The sequence below is a fragment of the Eriocheir sinensis genome, chromosome 34, assembly GCF_024679095.1.
Source record: "Eriocheir sinensis breed Jianghai 21 chromosome 34, ASM2467909v1, whole genome shotgun sequence".
NCBI lineage: Eukaryota > Metazoa > Arthropoda > Malacostraca > Decapoda > Varunidae > Eriocheir > Eriocheir sinensis.
The window spans coordinates 2,184,812-2,198,630 of record NC_066542.1 but is presented as its reverse complement, the minus strand read 5'-3'; the positions used below and the strand labels follow the sequence as shown (position 1 = coordinate 2,198,630).

The 13,819-nt window shown below is 47.6% G+C and overlaps 1 pseudogene; it reads left to right on the top strand.

Annotated features, from left to right (window-relative positions):
* Window positions 1-247: 247 nt before the first annotated feature.
* LOC127007176 (uncharacterized) lies at window positions 248-10,124 on the top strand (annotated as a pseudogene).
* The last annotated feature ends 3,695 nt before the right edge of the window (window positions 10,125-13,819 follow it).

The window sequence follows — 13,819 nt, the reverse complement described above, 5'->3', positions numbered from 1 at the left end:
ACAATAATTACAATGACGGTAATAAATAGTAATTGTAATAATGGGGTAAGTAGTGAAACTGAATCAGAATTAGAAGAAAATGTAGACAATTACCAACAACAGCAAGAACGACAACAGTAATAACTCTCTCTCTCTCTCTCTCTCTCTCTCTCTCTCTCTCTCTCTCTCTCTCTCTCTCTCTCTCTCTCTCTCTCTCTCTCTCTCTCGTGAGGCTAATATGTATCCTGTGTTCCCGCTTCTGCGACAACGATAATTCCTGCATCTGTAATGTTAAGACGTCCGTTGTATCGTTCACGTTCACTCCCATTTCACCTCCTCGTCCTGAATCGTCCTTTTCATTTTGTTATTTCTAGCGTTTCCCCTTCCTCCCATCTCCTCTCATCTCACGAAGCGGCTGTAGGTCAGATCATAATCTACTTTACTTTGTCATCGTTCTCCTCCTCCTCCCTCTCTTTACTCTTTTCCTCTCCCCTTCCCTTCCATGCAGCCTTCACAATTCCACGAACAAATACAGGTTACGAATAAATATTTATCATGTTTACGCGTCTCCTCCCCCCTGGAGGAGACGCGGCCTCCTTCCCTTGGTGTGCAGGGCGCGGTGGTGGCGCACCACCAGACCTCCGGCGTGATCGTGAGCAGATAGAGCCTCGTCCTGCAGCACCTGAGGCGGGAACACGCGGGAACCTACACGTGCGGGGCCACTAACCACGAGGGGCACAACACGAGCAATCCCGTCATCCTTTCCATTAAACGTAAGTGCTGGTCTCGCCTGTCTGTCTGTCTTTGTGTCCGAGTCTTTCTTGTGAGTTATAGTTGGTCCTCGGTGCTTAGAAAGAGTATTTTTCCCAGCAAAAGATACACGCTTTATGCTATGTCTCGTTTGTTCTCCGGTGCCGTCCGTATTGGATCACTCCAAAACTGTCCCGCCGCCAACGCCACTAGCAAATTCGTGCTCAAGACTCTCGTGTCGCGTAAGTTCAGTTAATTTTTTCACGCCCCTGCCTGATTTGAGGCAAGATAATGTCACGTGGTGCTACAGCAGCTTACCACTAACTTAAAACGTAAATAATAAATATCTTATAGTTGTGTGTTGTATTCAAAACTAAAATCAAATTAGTGTCAACACTGGTTCATTACAATTGCACTCTTTTGCTCTGCAAGCTGAACTACACATTTTGATGCACACTAAAGGCTGTTCTAAAACTATCTTTTAACACTCGCATCCCTGCAATACATCATTAGTCGCCCCTGCTGCTACGAGACAAGGACACGTGGGCACTTACCAACCTTCGGTGTTCGGCCTCTCCGACTGACCCTCCGTCATTGTGCCTGAGTGCAGGTTACGCGCGACACACCGAGAGGTCACAAACTCTCGGTACCGTAAAGCCACACAAGGCACGGGAATGTACAGCACAGGTCACCACTCACACCTCCGCCGAAACTATAACAAATATGATCACTCACTGCCTGGTTCCCGCGCGCACCGCCTGTAGGTTTGCTGCTAGCCTGACAGGTAAACTCTTTCACTGTGGAATATGGTTGCCCGAAGCCTTCTTAAGATATTGGTATATGATGTCAGATACTTATGGTTTAAATATAATAATGAACACACGGCTTTTACTTTGTTGAATAGTGGACAAACAGTAAGACGCTAAAGTAAAGCTGATTGTAGCAACATTTGAAAACTGTAACCCCCAAGTGATGACGGAACGAATGAAACGTTTCAGAAGATATAAAATAAACTGCGACTTAGTAACGAATGAGAACCAGCAAATTTGACTCGTGTTGTCCTTGATCATGTATTATTATGTATCACAGTCATGTATATTATATAGATATACATGGCCAAGAAGCAGGATGTAACTGATAACTATTTGTTCTGAAATGAGGAGGAAAAGGGAGGGATGAAGAGTTGTTCATATGAAGCACCTGTTTGACTCATGGTTCACTTCATCGACCATTAATGACGTGATGGTTGTTACTTTTGGCTTCACCTTGATGCTAATCTGATGACTTTAAATGACACTAATTTTTGGGGGGTTGACGATAAACGTCCAACTCAAAATGGCATGAACAAAAGTAAACCAAATGCCGTCATACTCAGCGTTCCTACCTTGCAGCAGAAGAGAATGCACCGCAAGTTCGAATTGAATCACACGTGTAATGGATATGGCATTGAAAGAGACCCTAACTACTTTTCAGAGCCACTGCAATCATCTCCGTAATATAGTCTCTCTCTCTCTCTCTCTCTCTCTCTCTCTCTCTCTCTCTCTCTCTCTCTCTCTCTCTCTCTCTCTCTCTCTCTCTCTCTCTCTCTCTCTCTCTCTCTCTCTCTCTCTCTCTCTCTCTCTCTCTCTCTCTCTCTCTCTCTCTCTCTCTCTCTCTCTCTCTCTCTCTCTCTCTCTCTCTTTTTTATTTAAACATGTTCAGTACATTAGTACATGGCAGTATTATTTTTCTATGCTAAAGTTCCCCCGACCGTTGGGGAGCTATTTAAAAGCTTATGCCGATTATATTATACAATTATATACATGTTTACGGTGGGTGAGTAGCCACCTGTGGGACGCAACCTTCATCTTCTGAGTGGACAGTTGTGTCACATCCACATCAGCAGTGAGGTTGTTCCACCACACCACCGCTGCGATGGAGAAGGCACGTTGGTGGGTGCTGGAGCGGGCCATTGGCACTTCCAGGAGGGAGGCGTTGCTCAGTACCGTTCTCGTGCTGCGCTCAGACCTCCTCCAGGTAGCTCTCAGGTCCGTCAGGTGGGGCACTAGGCCCACTTGTGCCTTGTGTAGCACCGTCAGGGCAGCGACGCGACGACGGTGCTCCAGGCTGTTCAGCTGGTTCGTGGCTGGTCTTACCCGTCCCTCGTGTGGGTGTTGTTGTTGTTGTTGTTGTTGTCGATGTCGTTGTCGCTGTGTCTCCCACTGGCTCGGTCGGTGGTGCTGGGTGCCGTTGATGAGGCGTTCAGCCCTCCTCTGCACCTTGTCTAGCAGGCTGAGGTGGCAGCGGGCGCTGGCCATCCAGGTGAGCGGTGCATACTCCATCACTGGACGGACTTGTGCCTTATAGAGGGTGTTCAGGCCCTCAGCATCGAGGAGGTTCTTCATGCGGCGCAGGAGGTTCACCTTCTGGGAGGCTTTGTGCGCCACCCTTTCAAGGTGACGGTCGAACCGCAGCTGGGAGTCCACCTCCACGCCCAGGATGTCGACGCTGGCCTGCAGAGGGATGGTGTCGTTCCCGAATCTCAGTCTGCCGTGGAGTTGCCTCGCGTCCTCCCGAGAACGTGATATTACCATGGCCTGGGTTTTGTCAGGGGCAAACCTGACTTGCCACCTCTTTCCCCAGGCCATTATGTCAGCCAACTGTCTGTTGACGGACTCTATCACGTCCTGGGCTTTCTCCCTTTTGTATGTTCTGGAGAGGGTGCAGTCGTCGGCGTAGGCGCTCGCTGCCGGGATGGTTTGCAGGAGGTCGTTAAAGTATATGTTCCACAGAATAGGTCCAAGGACGGACCCCTGTGGAACGGAGGCCTCCACCGGGAAGCTGGTCGAGGTGCTTCCGTTGACTGCTACGCGGAGGCCCCTGCCTAACAGGTAGTTTGAGAGCAGGCGCAGCAGGTCCCCCGTGATGCCTAGTTGCTGTAGCTTCGCCGTCAGACCGCGGTGCCAAACGGAGTCGAACGCGCCAGCTATATCCAGGGCAATCACGAGAGAGGGGTGGCCGTCATCAAGGGCGTCATGCCAGGACTTTGAGAGGAGAAGGAGGAGGTCTGAGGTAGAGCGGCCCTTCCGAAAACCAAACTGCTTCGGTGACTGCAGGTGGTTTTCCTCGAGGAAGGATGTCAATTGCTCCTCGATGATCCTCTCAAATATCTTGCTGATGATTGGGAAGAGTGATATTGGCCTGTAATTGCCTGGCTCGGACCTGGATTTTTTCTTGTGTACGGGTGTGACTCTTGCCTCCTTCCACTGTGCAGGCCACACCCCGCTTTGCAGGCATCGCCGGAAGATCTGGGCGAGGGGGCTGGTGAGCTCATCGGAGCATCGCCGCAGTAAGTATGGACTGACGCTGTCAGGGCCTGGCGCCTTCCTGGTGTTGACGCCCCTCAGATGTCTCCTGACAGCGTCCTCAGAGATTAGCACACTCTCTGGTTTTGAGGCGATGAGTTGGGGGAGGGTGGGTGGCTGCCTGTCTGGTTCCTGGGTTGTCATCTTTTGACTGAAGTGACAGGCCAGCAGGTCAGCCTTTTCCCGGCTGATGATGGCCAGGTCTCCGTCAGGTTTCCTCAGGGGCGGGATACGTTCCTGGGGGGTAAGGCCTTGCTGTTCCTTCACCAGCCCCCACCACTGTTTCGGGTCGGTTTGGTTAGAGGACAACTTTCTCCTCCTGTCGGCATCCCACCTTTCTTTTGCCCACTTTGCTGTCCTCGTCATATTTTTGCAGGCTCGTCTGTGCTGGGCCTTATTTTCCTGCGTGGGGTGTCTTTTATATCGTGTCCAAGCCTTTTGTTTCCTTTCGGCTGCAATACGGCACCTGTACCCGAACCAAGGCTGGTCTTTTGGGCTGGTTGAGTAGGTGCGGTGGGGGACGTGTTGCTGCTGGACGGTATTGAGGACAGTGGTGAGGGCGGAGACGTCATGTTGTGGGTCACCGTTAAGGACTGTTCCCCATGCAGTCGCTGCCAGGGCCTGCCTTGCAGCCGTCCAGTCCGCGCGGTCCCACAGCCAGATGACTCGCTGGTGTTCCTCTTCACACGCTGGGGCCAGGCTGATGGTGGTGAGTATGGCATTGTGGTCGGAACTGCCCACACGGTCTAGTGGGCAGCACAGCACGCAGTCACTCGGCAGGTCTGTGAGCAGAGGGTCCAGGGAGCCTCCACGCTGATGTGTCGGGAACTCAACATGGTTGTGCAATCCATGCACCGCTGTGAGCTCGGTGAAGGCCCTCGTCACCAGGTGTTGATTTAGGTCGCCTACAACCATCGCGTACTGACAGCTGTGGGCAGCCATAAGGTCGTCCAGGTGCTCTGTGAGCTAGATGAGGGGGGCGCTGCCTTGCCACTGTGGCCGGTACATGGCACAGAGTAGCAGAGCGCTCCTGTCCTCGAGAATGATGCGGAGGAACATCATCTCCCTTTCCAGGGGAGTGTCTGTGGTGAGGGCGTCCATCTGCAGGCCGTTTCGGTGGCAAACAGCAATGCCTCCCCCCTGTCCTGTGTGGCGGTCTCGTCAGGCCCAGTGCGAGTACCCGGGGATCTTATCACAGGTGGTGGCGCATGTGTCGTCCAGGAAGGTCTCCACTGTCACCACTATGTCTCTCTCTCTCTCTCTCTCTCTCTCTCTCTCTCTCTCTCTCTCTCTCTCTCTCTCTCTCTCTCTCTCTCTCTCTCTCTCTCTCTCTCTCTCTCTCTCTCTCTCTCTCTCTCTCTCTCTCCACGTTCATTCACAAAGGCATTTGGGAAGGCACGCAGGAAGAAAACGTAAAGAAGACAGTCCACGGCTCAAACACAAATCCTCGGCACCGGCCAAACACAAACGGTGACAACAACAGCGATAAACAATGACCCAGGTCCCCGTTATCATAACTCTCTCCCCGCTGCCCCAGACGCTCCGGTGTGCGCCGGGACAGGGCGGGCCGGAAAGGACCCAGGGGGTGGCCCGCGGCTCCACAGCGTCTATCAAGTGTCTGGTGGAGGCGGAGCCCGCGGAGGACGTCACGTGGTCGTGGGTCAGGAAGCGAGTGAACGGCACGGTGGAGGAGCTGTCCGACGAGGACGTGCGGGTGGATGGGTTGTCCCCCAGCATCATCGTCACGGCCTTCTCGCCTGACGACTACGGACGCTTCCTCTTCCGCGCCGCCAACAGTGTGGGGCGGCAGCGCGAAGCCTGCGTGGTGACCCTGGTGCCCGCGGGGCCGCCAGATACGCCCACAAACTGCAGACCCCAGCACGGTGCACGCCCGCCCTGCCACCGCCGCCCTCACGGTCACCTGCCTCGAGGGCTTTGACCGCAGCCTCCCGCAGCACTTCATGCTGGAGACGTGGCAGGACAACGAGCTATTCGCCAACATGACCAGGTGAGAACGACACACCTGCCTCACGGCACAGCCCAGGCTATCACAGCATGGGAAGGGTCATTGCCAGGGATTGTTTGTTCATTTCAGGTCATATATTTGGGCCACTATTATTTGTTATTGTTCCGGTAACTTTTCATGAAAAAAATGTTTATTCAGAGGAAAACAAGGAAGAAAAGTAGCATGTAAAATTACAGATCGGCTTTCTTTAATTTTACCAAATTTGCTTCTCAGAAAATCGTACGGCCCATTCTTGACTCTCCAGCACTTGTCGAATTTGAAATGTACACAAAAAAGATAACAACGAAGTAAGTCTTGACTCATTGACGATAACACTAATCATCGAATTATTCTTAGGGCAGATACTAGAAATACCTTTTTTTACACAAACTTTATCCAATGCCCAACACGTGTATTTTTCTCCCTCCTCTTCCCTGAACCCCCGCCGCATCATGTTCCCGGAGTGGGTGGTGGCGGGGCTGCGGCCGGAGGTGGGCGTCACGCTGCGATTGGAGGCTCACAACACACGGGGCCGCAGCGACGCCTTGCGCTTCGAGGTACACACCGCCAGCATCAAGCAACACGCCGTCAGAGGTGAGGGGGGGAGGGGGGAAGGGATGAAGAAGGGCAGGGCAGGGGGAAGATAAGAAGGGAAATCTTGTAATTCTAGTAGTAGTAGTACTACTACTACTACTACTAGGTACTACTACTACTACTACTACTACTATTATTACTACTGCTACTACTACTACTACTACTACAACTATAAATACCACCACCACTACTACCAGTACTAGTGATAATAATAATAGTAATAATAATGATAATAATAATAATAAATATAATAATAATAATAATAATAATAATAATAATAATAATAATAATAATAATAATGATAATGATAATAATAATAATAATAATAATAATAATAATAATAATAATAATAATAATAATAATAATAATAATAATAATAATAATAATAATAATAATAATTGCTATGGCTATTAGGGCATATTTATGGCATCATCATGCACTCTAAAGGCGACAAGCGAGGCGGTGGCGCAGGCAATTACTTTGGCAGCACAGGCAACACATTCGCCTCGTTAATAAAATAAGTTTTGCCAGGCAGCTTTGGGTGAAAAAGTTTAGTTCGGCGAAGTTTTAAAGTGTGTGTTTTCCTGTCAGGCTCCAAGTGGGGCCTTCTGGGCGTGCCGCCGCTGCTGGGGGTCCTGGTGGGGGTAGGCGCAGTGCTGCTCCTCATCCTCATCACGGGCGTGGTCGTGGCCAGGCACATGAGGCGCCCACCGCCGCCCACGCACGTCCACACTGTCATCATGACGCCCACCGCCACTACCGACACCACCACCACCACCACCACCGTCCCTGATCCCGACACCTACGACCCTGACGTGGTGGCTTCCCTGTGCCGCCCTGCCGACAGCCTGGATGTCCTTCCCAACTCAGACCCCACCCAACAGACCACGCCCTCCACCACTCTCACCGTTGCGCAGGCTGCCATGCATCAAGGAAAGCAGGGGCAGGCCGTGGCAGGGAGCCATGACAACAACCAAGGCAACACACACACGTCCTTCCCCCGCGGGGTCTGCCTCCACAGACAGGTAAGGCGGGTGAGGACTGGGGGTGGACACGTCTCTCTGTGGTGTGTTGGTGTTAAATTTGCTTCTTTGTTAAGTGAAAGAATGATAGCCCGAGACGTAGAAAATCTTCAGAAGTCTTAAAGGCACGAGGATCCCTTTGACTCGACGCTAAAGTATCTGATTCCCGTCTCAAGAGCCCGGGTTCAAATCCTGAGTTGATGTTTGTAAAAAAAAATATTTATTCTACCGAATATATCAATTTTTCGTGTGTCGTGACATTGAGATGTCGTATGTAATGATGGGAAGTGAGTTCCGTCAAACTGATGGCAGCGGTAGGATCCTTTCCTGCTCTGACTGGCTTCCCCTGTGTTGGGAACAGGGAGATGAATGGCCTAGTCTCTTAGATAAGTAGATAATGTAAGATAAGGAACTCTATTATACATCCAAAAATTGATCTAAATGGAAGAGGGAAAATCGCGTGATGATCCGAAACACGGAAAGACTCTGAAAGGCCACTGGCCGCGTGGTCCCCATTGGCTTGGCGCTAGAGTGTCTGCCTTCCCGTCTCAGGGGCCAGGGTTCAAATCTCGGACTGAATATTTGAAAACAATATCAATTCTCCAGAATAGGTCAGTATCTTGTTAGCTTCATTGCACTGATACGGCGTGTCTAATTATGTGAAGTGAGTCTCAACACAAAAGCCTTACACTTATACAGTCTTTCTAGATGTAAATATTTAAATTGGCATCAACGGTTGCTTCTGTAACTCCACAGAACAGTGCTTTCGGGGACAGTGAAGAGACGGCCGACTCGGATTCCGATTCTACCTTCACGGACCTGACCACGGCGGGCCGGGCGGCCGCCACCCTGCCGCCAGCGTCCAGGAACGCCCTCCCGCGAATAAAGAGGCGCATCCAGCAATTATCATCCTCTCCACTCGACTTGCAGCTACCAGCGTGTCAGGTGTCCCGGGTGATAACGACCCCCGGCGGCATGATTCAGCGCATCCCTTACCTCCTTTGGAACCCGCGCCAGGCCCCCCCCCCCCTCCTTCCAGAGCAAGGGGCTCCAGCATTCAAAGGTTACAAGACCACGCCCACCCAGGCTATAGTTTCTGAAGAACTCCAAGTATCTCTGAGGGAACTTCAGCCCCCACCCGCACCAACCAATGAGTTGGAGCCCCTGCCAGACACTATTGAGCTACAGCCGCCTCCGTCCCTTAGGGAGCCCGGGCAATTCTCTCAATTAGAAGTTGGCTCACTAACAGACACTGTTCGCCAGAGGAAGCCGGTAGGACAGCCCGTAGCTTGTCCACTGCCTCCTTCAATGAGCCACTTGCCAAAATATAAGTCACCTGATGGGTCGAGTGCAAAGTCTAGTTCAGCTGTATTTCAAAGAAAACCCTTTCCGTGTCACGATATAAATAAAAAAAATGGAACAATCACAGGACATTTTTACGAACCTCGTGTGTGGTAGTTCTGCATACGTTTGGATAAAAAAATAAATGACTGGTCGTGTTGTTGATGGTCGTGGTATCATGACTTTTATTTTTCATTCAACATTCACTTTGAGCAATTAAACTCGTCTTTGTTACTGGGTTTTATAGTACACTCACTGACAACTTCAAACATAGAAGGTAAGTTAAACACAATGAACTACGTGGCATATGCTTCATCACTCACCCTCTCGTGATGAAACCCTTGTGCTGACATCAGTGTAAGTCTGTCAAGCAGCAAATTTGATATATTGGGAAGTACTTCACGTATTGTCTGTTGTAAAGAGAACGAATTCTCTTGATAAAACACAGCGAGTCCAAAAACAGAGCTGTGCGGAAACCTCTGTTCACTAATCTTGGTCTCTCCTCCTCCCCTTATCATTTATTTATACTAAAGGATGCAGCTTGAGTACAAAAATATGCAAAAAGTCGACTAGGTACAAAAAAATCCACTATACAAAAAAAAAAAAAACGATACAAAAAGTCCACCTACATTGCTGCTGAAATCCACCAGAACTCAATAATCGTCTTAGCTTAGAAATGAAGTACTGTGGTGGAAGGCGGAGAGTGAAGTGGCATGGGGAATATGTCGAGAGAGAATGAGATCATGGGAGGGTTAATGACCTGAGCAGGTTGTGTCGACTGAAGATTAGAGGAAGGGGAGGAGAAGGGAGAGGATGTGATTGAAGTAAAGGGTTGGATTCTGAGGGATGAGAAGGACAGGGAGGGGAGAAGATGGGTGAGTATGGGAAGGGAAGAGAGGAAAGGTAAGGATCAGGCCAGGAGGAACTGGGATAGAGGAGAGGATTGTGAAAAAGGGATAGAGGGAGGAGGGATGAAGGAGAGAAGGGAGAGGAGTGGAGAAAATGAGAAGAAAGGAGAGGAAAGGAAGGCGAAAGCAGCCATTACATCTCTTAACAGATTCTTGTCCCTTACAGAACGCCTCAAACTAAACTTGGATAAGACAAAAATACTAAACATACTAGACCACTCACCTACTACTACTCACATGATATCACAAATTAGAATGTTACAACTACGGAGACGGCAAAACAAAGAGATGAGATTCGTTACGTCACCACAAGACTAAGGGAAGCTGCTCATAAGATACAGGAAAAACTTACAAGCTTGAATAATAGGATATGAGCTACACCGACGCCAAGGAGCCAGACGGCAACACTAACCTTGGGCATCCTTTGTTCCCACGAAGCACCAGGTCACTGAAACGACAACCACCCACAAACCACCTCACAAAGCGGACACCGTAGTTTAGATTAGCTCCCTAAACACAAACAAATCAAACACAGTCCCTCAACACGCCTCTATATCCTTACAAAGTGAAACAGGGGTCGAGGTAGGAACGATGGAACGGAAGACAGAGAAGGGGAAACGAAGAGAGGAGAGTGAATAAAAGTTTGGTAGAAGATGAAGAAGAAGAGGCAGAAGAAGAAGAAAAAGAAGACGAGGAGGAGGAGGAGGAGGAGGGATGGCTTTGTCAATGCAGCAAATTTAAAAGTACAGTCGCGATATGAAGTGATGTCGCCGCTCTCAAAATGTTTCGTACGGAAGCATTTGAATGTAACGGAAGTGATGTGTATTTATTGTTTATGTTATAATGTTCCCTTTTAATGATAATCTATAATACGTTGTGATGTAAAACACGGTAAAATAACATAGTAGTACCTGAATTACAATTATACATTCATTTGTTTTAAAAAAAATGTGACTGCGAATGTCATGTGTTGTCTTCAGTACTGAAGACAACCTTGGAATGGTTTAGCTCACGTCCTGTGCTTATCTTTGCAAAACAGTTGTTATACGTTGTTCAGATATAGGCGATATGGGTCATTCCATGAACTGTCTTCTGCAGTTATTAATACACACGCACAGTATGACAAGAAGCGAATGGACAGTTACTGGCATTACTTTGCGTTTTATTGATTAAGAAACGATCAAATAATAAGGTTTCACACTAATCACCTTTTATTCACTACAATGGATTCTTATCATAAGCATGGGCACTGAAATATATAGTAACAGTGCTCAGTAACGATGATGAATGAAGAATGCCTGCATAGGTAGGGTTGCCATAATTATCTGAACTATCAAAATTCAGGACGCCTCTACGAACACTCGACCATAGCCTAATATTTGGCAACGCTGCGATTAGCCTACCAGCCAGCAACCACGACCACCACCTCCATTTCAAATCCATATATTCTTATTTCCCTACCTTCCTCGATTATTCTATGGCACTTATAAGCTGTGGACATGTTCCACTGATCACCTCCAAGCATTAGAAGTCTACATGAAGCTTTTGTCATCGTCATATTGGCCAAGAAAGGGAATGATGTTTGCGATCGGCGGCAAAGAGTGAGGACCTTGGAGCTACAAAACACGACTATTCTGAAGCTATTTTTCTTATTTTTCCATCTCCGACTATCCAACGGTAGTTATAGGCTGTGGGCATCTTCCCTTGATCACTATCATGCATTAGAAGTCCACGGAAAGCTTTTGTCATCGTTATGTTGACCACGAAAGGCAAAGAGTGAGTCAGGGGTGAATAATAGGTATGGTGCGCGGGCGATGACGTCATCATCATACGAGAGTATAAATTAAATAAATTACGCCATCCTTGTTTAGGATATCGACTAATTATGCATGTCCTATATATTGTGCATATGTTGGATTGGTTGTTGTCAACAATGATCATGAAAAGATAATTTTACTTTCTGTTTGAGTAATATGTCGATATTTGGACTTCATTTGACTTGTTTCTTGGTGAACGAAAACTCTTTGTGTCAAAATATTTCGACAACTCATCGTAAGACATCACTGAATATTTCTTTTCTATTTTTTTTCTAGCTCGTAAAATATATTTAGTCAAGTTATGGTGAAGATACAGGAAAATAATGGTACTCTTGAAAATATATAACGATACTTGCGTGATCGAAAATAAACGTACACGGCGACATCACTTCATATCGCGACTGTACATAAAAAGGGAAGAATAAGAAATAGAAAAAGGAAAATTATTAAGGTACTACATAAAACTTAAAGCATTAAGAAAAAAAAATGATACACGAGAGGAAAGCGAAGAAAACGGGTGAACAAAAAAGAAAACGGATCGGAAGTGAAACGGAAGAACGGGAGGTAAAAATGGAAGGAACAGATTTAGAAAGCTTAGCCGAGAGCTGAGCTGAAAGAGGTGTGGGTTGGAGGAGATGTGTTACGAGGAAGGAGGATTAGGAGGATACAAAGAAAGAGGGAATGAAGAAATACGAGAATGAAGAGGAGGAGAAGTAGAGAAGGAATAGGAAGAGGAGACGGGGAAGGAGGAGGAGGAGGAGAACATGAGGACTGAGAGAGAGGAGAATGAAGAGAAGGAAGTGGCTGAAGGCGGAGGTGAGGGATGAGGAAGCCAACATCTCAACATTCACCTGCTGTATATGTATGAGCAAGGCTTGGCACGAAGTGACGGAGGGCAGGTGCTTCATTGTGACGAAGGTGAAGCAGCTGCTGGTGAGGGCACACACACACACACACACACACACACACGCGCGCGTCTGGACCCACAGCAAGGGACACACGGCTGGATGCAACACCTGGAGGGGAGTCTGATGCTTTACGACGCAGACTTCCATCCACCGCGTTTTTTCCGGTAAGCAGCCTTTGAGTCCTGATGGGAGGTGATGGGAGTCTCCTAACCGTGAATGTATAGTGATTTGTGATTGGTTTCCGTGTTGGGAAGGCTTTCTATGTGGTCACAGAGTATGAAGAAGTGTGCGTTAGGGGGAGACCCTGCGGTGAAGAACATACTCATTCATGCAAGTTGTAGCTGTCCCATCCACCTTTGTATATGCCCAAAGGTTCACCGTCATCCTGACACGAGGGACATATGAATTCGAGTTCTCCACCTTGTCCGTATATACATAATACATAATTGATAAAATGATTACATAGGCGGAATATAAAATTGTTTGGCTAGCCACACATATACATTATTCATGAGTACCTCAAAAATTTCGTGTGCACTCCCTCTGTGGAAGGTCATGCCAGTAGAGCGACATAATACTTTTGTTACAGCATGAATTAACAAACCTAATCAAATTGGCGGGGATGGGACGTGTAGAAGGATAATTAAATGCAGAACAGTATTGAGTTATTTTCAGTCAAGTTTTGTTCAGTGATCTCACTTGACTCAGTCTCGATGACCAGCCGGGAACTGGGTGAAAAAGTGAGAGGTACCCAGCGGTGTACCATCCAAAGGGAAGTGCATTATATTGATAAGAGTATGTTAGATGTGACTTTATATGAACAGGTCCTACACACCTGCCTTACATAAACCGCCTTTAGTAAATATACCTTTCCTCTGGTATTAAATTTACTTGACCTGTGGGAGTGATAAACATCCCTGCCTGGTTTGTAAAGGATAATACTCCAATAAATTGATTCAGAGTATATCGTGAAAAACATAAAAACTTAGGTGGCTCTGTCCTGGTGCGGGTGGTAGAGGTAGTGTTGGTGGTGGCAAGGTATTGTAAATGGGAATAATGTATATATATATATATATATATATATATATATATATATATATATATATATATATATATATATATATATATATATATATATATATATATATATA